The following is a 12,700-nucleotide window of genomic DNA, read 5'->3' as shown; positions in this document are numbered from 1 at the left end:
CTCCAGTGCCCTCCAAGGCAACACTTGGGGGCACCTTCCTCTTCAGCCTCAATGCCGATGTGAAGATGGATCCGCTGGAGATCACCGAGGAAATCTTTTTAATTTAATTAACCATCTTTTTAGGCTGCCTTTCTGGGCAAATGCCAACCCAAAGCTGGATGAAATAAATGCCCATCCAACGTGCAAAACAGCACCAAATTTAAAAAGGGCCAAACACTTTAGTAAAAAGTTGCATCTATCTTTAAAAAATACCAAAGTGGTTTGCAATAATAACTCTCTATATAAAAAAAGCACATACTAATTTAAAGAATCAGCTATTGTGGAACGATGTTTTCTTAATTGCCTCTACAATCCTGGCAGCGTAGAAAAGATTTCAGAAGGTGCTTCAAGGTTGAGACAGAAGGCTGGATCTCCTTTGGCAGAGTTTTCCACAGTACCGGGGCTCAGGACGACCCTAAATGCTCTATTTCATGTTGAAATGAAATGAAATGAAATTTATTACGGTCCCAGACCAGCTTCACATACTGTGCCAAGCGAACATAAAACACAATAGAATTAAGTTTGAATTAACAATCGAATGTAACAATAAACAATACGAATATGACAGCCATTAGAAATGTGGTTTAGATCTTAGTCTCTAAAATATGATCTAGAGTTTGCATCTGAGGCCCTAGTCTTTGTAATAGCACAGCTTGTTCCCTGGGTTTTATGGCAGCCGCGCAAAATTTGGCCACCCTTAGCGTGATCTCTGGATCCTTATCCTCTCTCAGGGATTTTTGATGTCAAATGAGCCTCACCCTGCACACGACTCACAGGCCTGGAGGGCCAGCTGGGAAAGAGACCGTCTTCAGGGCCTTCGGGAAAGGCTGCCGTGCAGAGAGTTGGCATAGGTCCAGTAGCAGGGAGTTCCATAGCCCCAGGGGCCACCACAGAAGAGGACCTCTCTCTCATGGCCACCCACCCGACCAGCCCAGCAGAGGGTCGCACCAGCAGAGCCTCTGAAGCAGATAGCCCAGTGTGGGCAGCCCAGTAAAGAGCTCGGAAGCAAATTGCTTAGGGCTGTAACAGTCAATGCTTGGAACCGGGCCTAGAAACAGACTCGTAACTCGTGCAGCTGCTTTTTTCTAGGACAATAAAAATATATATTTGAATATATTGTGCAATTATTTTCCAGTTCCTGATTGCCTGACATGGCTTGGTTTGAAAGAGTTGGGCACTGAAGAACTCCGACTGAGAGCATCTTGTATTTATTGTGGGTTTAGAGAAGCCCTACCAGAAATAGGGTGTGTGTGCTATTATTTTAAGTATTTATTTGTGCTTTTATTCTGTATTTTTACCTTGTGAACTGCCCTGAGATTTTCGGATGAAGGGCAATGTCTAAATTTAATAAATAAATAGTAATAATAATAATTTATTTGAAAATAAAGCAGAGGTTTGGTATGGGGGGGGGGGGAGAAAATGTCCCTCAGCCCAGCAAATGGCTCCTTGAACTGGTTTGGGCAGACTGTGAATGTCCTTTTAAAGGTGTTGGGGTGTGTGGGTGTGTGGATGGGTTTGTTTTGTTCTTGCCCTTGTTTTTCTTATGTATCTTGTGTTCTTATTTTGCATTTTTATTCTGTGAACCAACCTGAGATCTTCAGGTGAAGGGTCGTCTTCTTCTTCGATCCCTCGTATCCGAGTAAGATTGTCTTCCATAAACACGGTTTTAACAATGTGTCCGTAAGTGACTGTGGAGGTCAATTCTGGATCCACATGTCCTTCCGCAGTGGGGACACTGGTTTCCGGGCGGGAGTTGATCACAGTGAAGGTTTGCCTTCCTCTTACCACATTTCTCCCTTGCGTTCTGAGTTCGAATGTCTTCAAAGCCCACGACACCTTTGGTCAAGGCTGTTCTCCAACTGGAGCACTCGCAGGCCAGTGTTTCCCAGTTGTCGGTGTTTATACTACATTTTTTCAGATATGCCTTAAGAGAGTCTTTGAACCTCTTTTGTTGACCACCAGCATTGCGCTTTCCATTTTTAAGTTTGGAATAGAGTAGTTGCTTTGGAAGACGATCATCAGGCATCTGCACACCATGACCAGTCCAGCGAAGTTGATGTTGAAGAATCATTGCTTCAACTCTGGTGATCTTTGCTTCTTCCAGTACACTGATACTAGTTCGCCTGTCTTCCCAAGTGATGTGTAAAAATTTTTTGGAGACACTGTTGATGGCATCTTTCAAGGAGTTGGAAATAGCGTTTGTAAGTGGTCCATGTTTCAGGGTTTTGTACTAACAAACTAACTAACTAACTGGGATGCGGGTGGCGCTGTAGGTTAAACCACAGAGCCTAGGACTTGCCGATCAGAAGGTCAGCGGTTCGTATCCCTGCGACGGGGTGAGCTCCCGTTGCTCGGTCCCTGCTCCTGCCAACCTAGCAGTTCGAAAGCACGTCAAAGTGCAAGTAGATAAATAGGTACCACTGCGGTGGGAAGGTAATTGGCGTTTCCGTGTGCTGCTCTGGTTCGCCAGAAGCGGCTTGGTAATGCTGGCCACATGACCCAGAAGCTGTACGCCGGCTCCCTCAGCCAATAAAGCGAGATGAGCGCCGCAAACTCAGAGTCGGTCACGACTGGACCTAATGGTCAGGAGTCCCTTTACCTTTTTAACTAACTAAGTTCAGCAGGATCCAAATGAATAGATTCAAATGAGAAGAAAGGAAATTCCATCCCAACATGCGTTCAGCAGCAGAATGGGCTCCTTCAAAAGGTGGTGGACTCCCCTCCACTGGAGGCCTTTGACCGGAGGTTGGCTGGCCCCCCTCTGTCATGGAGCTTCAGCTTCAATTCCTGCATTGCAGGGGGTTAACTGGATGACCCTTGGTAGCCCCTTCCAAGCCAACAATTCTATGATTCTTCATGCACATTCCCAGCCTCTACCATGGGCTGAATGTGTTGGGGGCTCCCCTGGAGCTTCTCTCCTGCCTCCTTCTCCCCCCGCAGTTCCCATGCCCAGCAGCATCTCCTGCTGACATGCCCCCCCCCCCCGGCTGGGCCTGACACCCGCCTGCCTGACAGGTAATAATGCTGCGGCCCCCAGCGGCCCCCTTAAGAAGCCCATCCCAGTGATGGCCTGTCAGTCTCCTGTCTGTGGCTGCCCCCCAAGAAACTCATTAAACAGCTGCAGATGGAAGAAGCCCAGCCCAGGAGAGGCCAGAGGGGCTTCGGGGGGGGGGGGGAGCTTGGCTTGGGCTCATTCAGCTGGCTGTGCCCAGCGCCCGGCTTCAGCACCGGGCAGGAAAGGGCAAAACCCAACGGCCAGGAAATATCTACGTGGAGCTGTGGAAAGTGGGAGGTCAGCAAGGCAGGGTTTTCACTTTGGAATCAGCTGGTGATCAAACTGGAAGGGAAGAAACCACTTTGAGGAGGTTTTCTGAAAAAATAATAATAATAAACGTGTATAAATTTTAAGAAATAAATAAAGAATATGAGAATGGAGGTGGTTAGACATCTGGTCACTTTGCATGCCTCCTCCCCTTGCTACCTCAGCAAATACCCAGCCTTTCATCACCATCATCATCCTCATTTATTATTTCTGCCCTGCCCCATCTGGCTGGGTTTCCCCAGCCACTCTGGGCGGCTCTCAACAGAACGTTAAAAACACGATAAAAGGTCAAACATTAAAAACTTCCCTAAACAGGGCTGCCTTCAGATGTCTTCTAAAAGTCAGATAGTTGTTTATTTCCTTGACATCTAATGGGAGGGTGTTCCACAGGGCAGGCGCCACCACCGAGAAGGCCCTTTTCCCTCTTCATAGCTTGATAACTTTGGGGAGGAGGCTACTTTGTGACACCCCCCCCCCAGATATGCCCTCCCGGTGTGTTTAAAGGGAGGCACTTGAAATGGTCAGTCGTTTCCATTCCCTGAGGACTGGCATTAGAATTCCTCAATGCAGATTTCGTTCACTGTCTCCGCTGAGGAAGGCTCAGGACCTGGTGGTTGGGCACTTTGCATGTGGAAAGTTCCAGCATCAGTCCCTGGTGGCATCTCCATTTTATCATCATCATCACTTTATCTGTATGCCACCTTTCCATAGTCGAAACCATGCTCAAGGCGGCTTACAACAGAACAAGGTTTATAGAATTACAAACAAAAGTCATAAACATTAAATAAAACACTCCAAAAAGTTCACAGCCAAGTGGAAACAATTTTCACATAAATCATAAAATTTAAAAGGGAACTTCAGGCATGGGGCAGGTGGGGGGGGGGGGCGCCTTGGGGAAAAGTCAGAAGGGCACTGCCAGCCAAATATTATATGGGCCCACCGTCTGACTTGGTCCGAGGTTCCTTCCTTCCTTCCTTCCTTCCTTCCTTCCTTCCTTCCTTCCTTCCTGCTTCAGGCCCTGCACAGCCCTCTTTCAGAAGCCCCCATCATCTGGGGAGGGGAGAACTTCCTTCCTGATGCAGAGCCTTCCCCATAAGGACCCCCCCCCCCATGCCTGCAACGAGGCACCCAAGCACCCAGTCCCTGATACAGCCAGGGGAGTGACCTGGGCAGGGAGGGGGTCTCCTCTGGAGCCAGTGCTGAGTGCAAGGCACCAAACTGGCATGAGGTGGCGCTGCATCGCTACACGTAGCCAGGCTGGACCGGCTGCAGGGCAGCCTGTTCCTTGTTCCTGCCGCCCCTGGTTCTCCCAGGCCCTCCTTCTGCACCTTCAAAGGGAAGCTGGACTAAGGAGCTGCAGGCCTGGAATTCATAACAACAACAACCAGGGGTGCCAACTGGAATAAAATATGGGGGGCAGGTAAGCGCCACCCTGCATAACTGATCACATGATGCAACACACACACACCATTTGAATGACAATGCTCTTTAATTTGGGGAAAGGCTGGTCCCCTCAAATATTTTATTGGGGCTTGCCAATCAGAAGGTCAGCGGTTCGAATCCCCGCGACGGGGTGAGCTCCCGTTGCTCGGTCCCAGCTCCTGCCAACCTAGCAGTTTGAAAGCACGTCAAAGTGCAAGTAGATAAATAGGTACCACTCTGGCGGGAAGGTAAACGGCGTTTCCGTGCGCTGCTCTGGTTCGCCAGAAGCGGCTTAGTCATGCTGGCCACATGACCTGGGAGCTGTCTGCAGACAAACGCCGGCTCCCTCGGCCTATAGAGCGAGATGAGCGCGCAACCTCAGAGTCGTCCATGATTGGACCTAATGGTCAGGGGTCCCTTTACCTTTTACTGGTTTCTGGTGGGACCCAGTGTAGCGCCTGGCTTGCGGTTGTGCCCAGGCTTATACCCCAAAGCTGGAAGGGCCTTACCCTGGCTTGACCTACAACCCCGTCACTTTGAGGAGGGACCAGTGTGGTTAGAGTGCTGGACTAGGACCGGGGAGACAAAGGTTCAAATCCCCCCGCTCATCCATGAAACGTGCTGCCAGGCTTTGGGTCAGCCACTCACTCTCAGCCTAGCAGCCCACCTCACAGGGCTGGGGGGGGGGGATTAAATGGGAAGGAGCAGAAGCAGGTCTGCCACCTAGAGGAGGAGTATAAAAATGTAAGAGATATACAGTGGTACCTCTGGTTACGAACTTAATTCCTTCCGGAGGTCCGTTCTTAACCTGAAACTATTCTTAACCTGAGGTACCACTTTCAGCTAATGGGGCCTCCCACTGCCACCGCTATGCAATTTCTGTTCTCATCCTGAAGCAAAGTTCTTAACCCGAGGTACTATTTCCGGGTTAGCAGAGTCTGTAACCCGGGGTCAGCAAACATTTTCAGCAGGGGGCCGGTCCACCGGCCCTCAGACCTTGTGGGGGACCAGACTATATTTTGAAAAAATAAATAAGTGAATGAATTCCTATGCCCCACAAATAACCCAGAGGTGCATTTTAAATAAAAGGACACATTCTACTCCTGTAAAAACACGCTGATTCCCGGACCATCCGTGGGCCAGATTTAGAAGGCAATTGGGCCGGATTCGGCCCCCGGCCCTTAGTTTGCCTACCCATGCTGTAACCCCAGGTATTTGTAACCCGAGGTACCACTGTATTTAGGGATTCTTATGACAGGGGAGCAGAATCACCTGCATGCCAGCTGGGTGTGGACATGGCCCCCACTGAGTCCTGGCACCCTGGCACCCTGCTGGAGCTGGCGAGGGAGCCGCCTTCTGCCTCGCCCGCCAGCCAACAGGCACGGTCCTCCCTTGGCAGAAGGCTCTGGGCTGACCATTTGTAGTTGCCACAAGTGGAGATCCTGGGTTCCTGGCTCAGGGCTGAGGTCAATGTGCGGGCAGCTCATCCATCAGGGAGGGGACTGCAGCCCCCCCCCCCGCACAGAGATAGATGGGCTTCGCCTTGCCCAGAGGCTAGGAAGGCACACAGCTGGCTGGAAGTCCAGGAGTCCAGGTTGGAGTGGAGTTGGGGCTACACGGGGGATCGAACCCTCCTCTCGTGCAAGGAAAGGAGACCAGTTTAGAGAGGGAGGCAGAAGGCGGCTGAAGATATGGACTTTCCTCTCAAGAACTGGGCCCCATAAGTGAGTGGCAGACTCTGCTTCCTGGAGGGAGGGAACTGGCTGCCCTCCTAAATCTGAAGAAGGTCCCACATGAAGCCGCTGCCTGCGCTATGACTGGCCCACCCATGAGGCAAGATGGGGAATCTGCCTTGGGGGGCAAGATCCACAGGCCAGCAGATCTTGCCTCCCCCATGCCACCTCCACAGCAGCCTTGTTCCTGGCGTGGATCTTCACTCGCCCCTTCTTCCCTGGCAGGGTGGGTGTGTGCCATTCTGCTTTCACCCCAGGTGCCCAAATGCACTGGGCCAGCCCTGCCTGCTGCAATGCCGGGGGCTGGACTAGATGACCCCTGGGATGCCCTCCAGCAATCGTTCTCTAGCTCCGAAGGCATTTGGCCTTCATTTTGTGGGCCCACGCGCCTCCCCCCCCTTCCCTCCTCCTTGCAGACAGAGCGTCATTTTGCCTGGCACCAGCTTCTGCTCATAAAGGCCTGGTAGCCTCGGGGTAGTCAAGCTGCCCGGCAGCCGCTCTCGTCATCTGGAGGTGGAGGCTGGACTTGGAAAGCCTTTTCCCTTTTCTGCTGAAGCTCCGAGCTCCCCCATCGCCGCCCCCATCGCCAGCCGGCCCTGGCAGATGGTGTGTGCCCCCTCCCCATTGCAAACTGGGATCCACCAGTGGCTGCAATGGGGTTTGTGCCTCAGAAGCTCCTGCTCAGGGTTTGATTTTAGTGGTTTTGCAACAGAACAGAAGAGCCCACCGTCATATTTTGCAAAGATTTCAAACCCTTTACGCCTTTTGATGTGAGGGGGCTGTTGACGGTCATTCGAGACTAGAGCAGAATAAGGCCCCCTGGCCCTGTCCTGATTTGTGTCTTAAGAGTTAAGAAGGATGCCAAGTGGTGGGTTTATGAAATACATACACACATAAACACACATGTATGTTTAAATTCCAATTTCTGCATTGCCTCTGTTTGATCCCTCATACCATGGGGTTCCTTATTCTTCTTTTCCTTCTTAGGTAAAGGTAAAGCGACCCCTGACCACTGGGTCCAGTCGCAGACGACTCTGGGGTTGCGGCGCTCATCTCGCTTTACTGGCCGAGGGAGGCGACATACAACTTCTGAGTCATGTGGCCAGCAGGACTAAGCTGCTACTGGCGAACAGAGCAGTGCACAGAAACGCCGTTTACCTTCCCTCTGGAGTGGTACCTATTTATCTACTTGCACTTTGACGTGCTTTTGAACTGCTAGGTTGGCAGGAGCAGGGACCGAGCAACGGGAGCTCACCCCGTCATAGGGATTCAAACCGCTGACCTTCAACAAGCCCTAATCTCTGTGGTTTAACCCACAGCGCCACCCGCGTCCCTTCTTAGTTGGTTTATATAATGTTATTTATTTCATAAAATTTATATACTGCTTGATTGTAGAACACCTCAAGGCAGTTTACAAAATATGCATGAGGGTGTTAAAAGAAATACAAATTGATTGACTGACTGAGCAAGCCTCTGGGTCACACTAACCTGCAAACAGAATCATTTGAAGAGTGGAGGCAGATTCTTGCTGCCTTTCTAGTCAGTCAGGCTCCTTATTCCCGCCCCCTTTAGACAGTCCACTTACCTGCAACAGAATGTCACAATTGCCCTCCCTCCCTCCTCGCAGAGGTGGCTATTTCTGCTGGAGTTCCCCTTCCAGTGCCTCAGGAACAGCACTTGGGGCATAGCAAGAGGCACCCCTAAAGTGTCACTACCCAAGTGTCCTTCCCCCAGCTCCCCAGATTGCTGCCACGGACCAATATCTTTGCTTGCCATTAAGTGAACCTGCTCTCAGTTCAAAGGTGCTGAACTGTTTCTGCTTCTGCAGCTTCCCTCCAGTTCCTTTGACGCTTTTGGTCTCCTGGTCCTTACACCCATGTCTTTACCACCTGCAAAGTCGGGCCCTGTCAGGTGTGCTTGATCTGCTGCTGTTTGATCCCTTCTAGATGATCAGGACTTGGTTCAGGCTGAAGGACGACCTCAGGAACCAGGGCAAAAGAAGAAGAAAGGAATCATGCCCCATAGTAGACAGCAATCATTAACCAAAAACAAACATCAGCAGCTGGAAATTCATTGATTGGAAACGGCCGAGGAAAAAAGAGGTGGAATTTTCAGCTGGTAGGAGGTACCAATGTGTGGGAATGTTGAGGATAGTAGGAGAGGATATATTGATTAAATATTATCCTTCCTCACTCACGCTAGTGAGTTTATAGCAGAGGACATTCCCTTGTATATAGCAGAAAGCTGGTTGATGGATTCCTTAGAACCATTTGAGTTAAACAATCCAGTCTGCCTTGTCCAGATAGGATTGTTCCTGGTAAATCCCCTTTAAAGGTAAGAGAACCCCTGACAGTTAAGTCAGTCGCAGACAACTCTGGGGTTGTGGCGCTCGTCTTGCTATACAGGCCGAGGGAGCCGGCATTTGTCCACAGTTTTTCCGGGTCATGTGACCAGCATGACTAAGCCACTTCTGGCGCAATGGAACACCAAAACCAGAGCAGCGCACGGAAACGCCGTTTACCTTCCCGCCAGAGCGGTACCTATTTATCTACTTGCGCTTTGACATGCTTTCAAACTCATAGGTTGGCAGGAGCTGGGACCGAGCAACGGGAGCTCACCCCGTCACAGGGATTCGAACCGCCGACCTTCTGATCAGCAAGGCCAAGAGGCTCAGTGGTATAGACCACAGCGCCACTTTAGTTCCCTCTTAAAAACAATAATGACACAACAGCCTTTTAAAAGTAATGATAAGGTTTACTTGCATCCAGTTCACAGTATGAAGGCAGGCTTTAGCTTGTAGTTACAGTTACAGAGAAAAGTGTGCATTCATCCTCTGTGAGGGATGAGTCCATGTGCTTCTGGCTGAGAGCCAGCACACAGCAAGAGGCATCAAGAATAAGGCGAAAAATGGCTGCGTGATCAGTCCTTTTATAGGGTCTTCCAGGGTCCCACGCATCTACCTGGTCACACGCAGGGGGAGGAGGCTTCAGACCAGGTGTGCCAGGAAGTCCTCCTGGCTGGAGCAACACCCCCTGCTGCGTTTCCACTCTGGGCAAACAGGAAGTGTTGCACTTGACTGCTTACGTGATGTTACATCCCACATAATGTCGCTGTGCAAGCACGGGCCAGCTCTTGTTATGTGCAAACATGAATCTGGATTCTGTCTGTGGAAAAAGGGCAGATGCTAGGAAGGGCAGCAAGCGTGGGTGGAGCCAGGATTTTTGTTGGGGGGCGCAGAACCTCAGTTAAGTATTTTTCTTGAATTACCTGATTCAGCTGCCCTCCTGCCCTGCCCCCTTGGCTGCGCCCATGGCAGCAAGGACCAATGGTGGGGAAATAAGACCACGGGGCAGCAGGGGGGGCTCTCTTAGTATTTCATGCCTCCGATGCTAGAGATGAGATTGTTGTAAATCACATGCCTGTCTGAGAAGAGCGTGAGAAACGGAAGACAGTCTTATTTCTTCTGGTGTAATGTAGCCTACCAGAGGATGCTCAGAGTTTCGGGGGCTTGCAGGCACCCCCAGGGCATTTTCCCAACAGCCTCACCTTAAGCTGAGGACAGTGGAGATGGAGAAGGAGGGTCTTCTCATGGGGGGGGGGCAGGGAGGTGGAATGGATCAGGGGGTGCGAGTGTGTATGTAACTGGGGTAAGGTTGTGCATGAGGCATAGAATCATAGAATTTATAGTTGGAAGGGACCCTGAGTCCACAGAGCTGTATTGGTGATAGGTAGAGACTTAGACCATAGAAAATGTAATTGGTAGACAGGGCTCTGTGTGATGTCATTTCCTCAAAGAGCTTATAGTACTTCCTGTTCCCCTGCCATGCTGGCCGACTTGTCCCTGCTTGCTCCCGCTCAGGCAGATGCTTGGAGGTGGTAATACTTGCGAACGTATTTTGCCTGCAAAGGTTTTACTGCTGCTATTGCTGTGAACCACGCATGATTATAAAGGAAGTAAATCATGTTTTAAAGTTACTTAGTAAGTTGTTGTCTGATTCTTTAAGTAGGGCAAGAAAGAAAGAGCCGGGCGACTTCATAGCTGGACTTGCTTAAAACAAGGTTTTACAGCCTGATTCCTCTGCTTTTAATTTTGCTGCCAAGGATGGGATTTTGAAATTCTGTTCAGTGCACACAAGTGGGTGCCTGGAGGGGTAAATTGCAGTTAATATACCCTCTCCTACCCATTCAAATCCATCCCACATTGAGGTCATGCCGGTTTCCCAAAAGAGTCATCTGTTTGACTAGGGGAGAGGTGCTGGCCTGGATGGGCCTGATCCAGCAACTGCAGTAGTACTCAGTTGCTTTGCTGTGCTCAAAGGTGGGTGGGGATGCTGATGGTGCCCCCCCCCCAATATGCTTAGGCAGCCTTCATCTTTCAGCCTCTCTGCCCCTCCGGGGCGAATGTTTCAGTGGGTCAGCCGGGGGCTTTGCTTCTGCCCCCTCCCCGCTGCTGCCGCCTCGAGGGAGGTTATCTCCCTGGGAAGGCCAGCTGCTCTGCTAAAGTCCAACCCCGGCATGTCCCGGTAAAAAGCGAAGCCTGCTGCCCCCTTCCTTGCCAGGCCAGCTGCCCCCTTTGCCCTGCCTTCCTAGACGAAGTCCCCCCCCCTTTTTTTTTTTGCTCTCCCCTCCCAGCCAGGCCTCCTTAATTTGCTCAAGAGGGCACCGGTGTCGGCGGAAGGCAGGCAGCTGCGTGGCATCGAGGGGGCGGCCGGGAGGTGAATGGGCCAGGCAGGGAGGGCGGGTGGTGGCCTCCATGGGTCCCCGGGAGCTGCTCCTCAGCTTCCTGTGCTGGGGAGGAGGCAGGACAGGGCCCCCGGTTGCCGCCTGGAAGGGGGGGGGGTCCGAGGAGCGCTTCATGCGGTTACGACGTGTCTGATTGAGGCAGGAGGCGCCAGCCGCTCCCCCGGGAGCGCAAGGACCCGGCGCACGGCCGGCCTAATGCAATCTGCGGCCGCCGCAATCCAATTAGCCCAGAATTAACCCAGCCGAGAGACGAGGGGGCGGCTGTTCCGCGCTTGCCCTGCGGGAGCCGAGGAAGTGGGTGGGTGGGGGGCGAGGAGATGGCCAGGCAGGCCGCGGCGCGCTCGGGGTGCGGCTCATTGGCAGGACTGCCAGCAGCTGCCGCAGGTGGGCGCCCCCTCGGCCAGAGACGGGGGGGGGGGGGAGCGGGCCGGCACCAGGTCCCCTCCCAGCCTCTTCAGCCATACCTGAAACGGACAAGCGGCAGCGGGGGGCGGGTTGCGCGTGGCAAGCCTGCTCCTCAGTTTCCCAAATGTGAAATAAGGGGATCGGGCGCTGCCCCTCGGGCTCCTTCGAAGGACACGCGCCTGTGGAATGCAGTCGGAAGAAGCGCCTTTTAGGCTGAAGTTGCCTTGAGGATGTGGGTCCGAATGGATGGCCTCCAGGACCCCCTGCTAGAATCAGATTCGAGCTACGGCCGCCTGGGTCCTTGCGTTCACATGTCCCCTTAGTCCCTTCGGGTAGCCTCCCATTTTCAGGTCGCTTTGACCGGACGTCCTGCCAGAAGAAGAGGGACCCCAAAGTGGGGAGGTTTTTCTTGGCCCCAATAAAGAGAGAAGCCCCCGTGTGGTGCAATGGTTAGAGCGCAGGGCTGCTGAGCCCTCGCTTAGCCACGAAGCTCGGAGGCCAGTCACCACCTCTCAGCCTAACCTACCTCACAGGGATGTCGTGAGGATTAAATGGGGGGGGGGGAGCCATGCACACCAGCCTGATATCCTCGGAGGAAAATGTGGTTTATAAATGTAATACGTATTCGTTGGCATCAGTCAAATTATTACAGTGGTACCTCGGGTTGCATACGCTTCAGGTTACATACGCTTCAGGTTACAGACTCCGCTAACCCAGAAATCGGGTTAAGAACTTTGCTTCAGGATGAGAACAGAAATCGTGCTCTGGCGGCGAGGCAACAGTAGGAGGCCCCATTAGCTAAAGTGGTGCTTCAGGTTAAGAACAGTTTCAGGTTAAGTACGGACCTCCGGGACGAATTAAGTACTTAACCCGAGGTACCACTGTATTTGTATGCCGCTCTTCATCCGAAGATCACAGGGACGGTTTACAATATAAAAACACAGAAATACATCTCCTCAACACACACACAATATTCCCCCTAACTAAATGAAGGCTTCGTCTTTGGGGTTTTTCCTAAAGTGCTGCGGCGGCTGAG

Source organism: Podarcis tiliguerta (genome assembly GCF_965153285.1).
Source record: "Podarcis tiliguerta genome assembly, chromosome: 9".
NCBI lineage: Eukaryota > Metazoa > Chordata > Lepidosauria > Squamata > Lacertidae > Podarcis > Podarcis tiliguerta.
Note: the sequence above shows the minus strand (reverse complement) of the source record.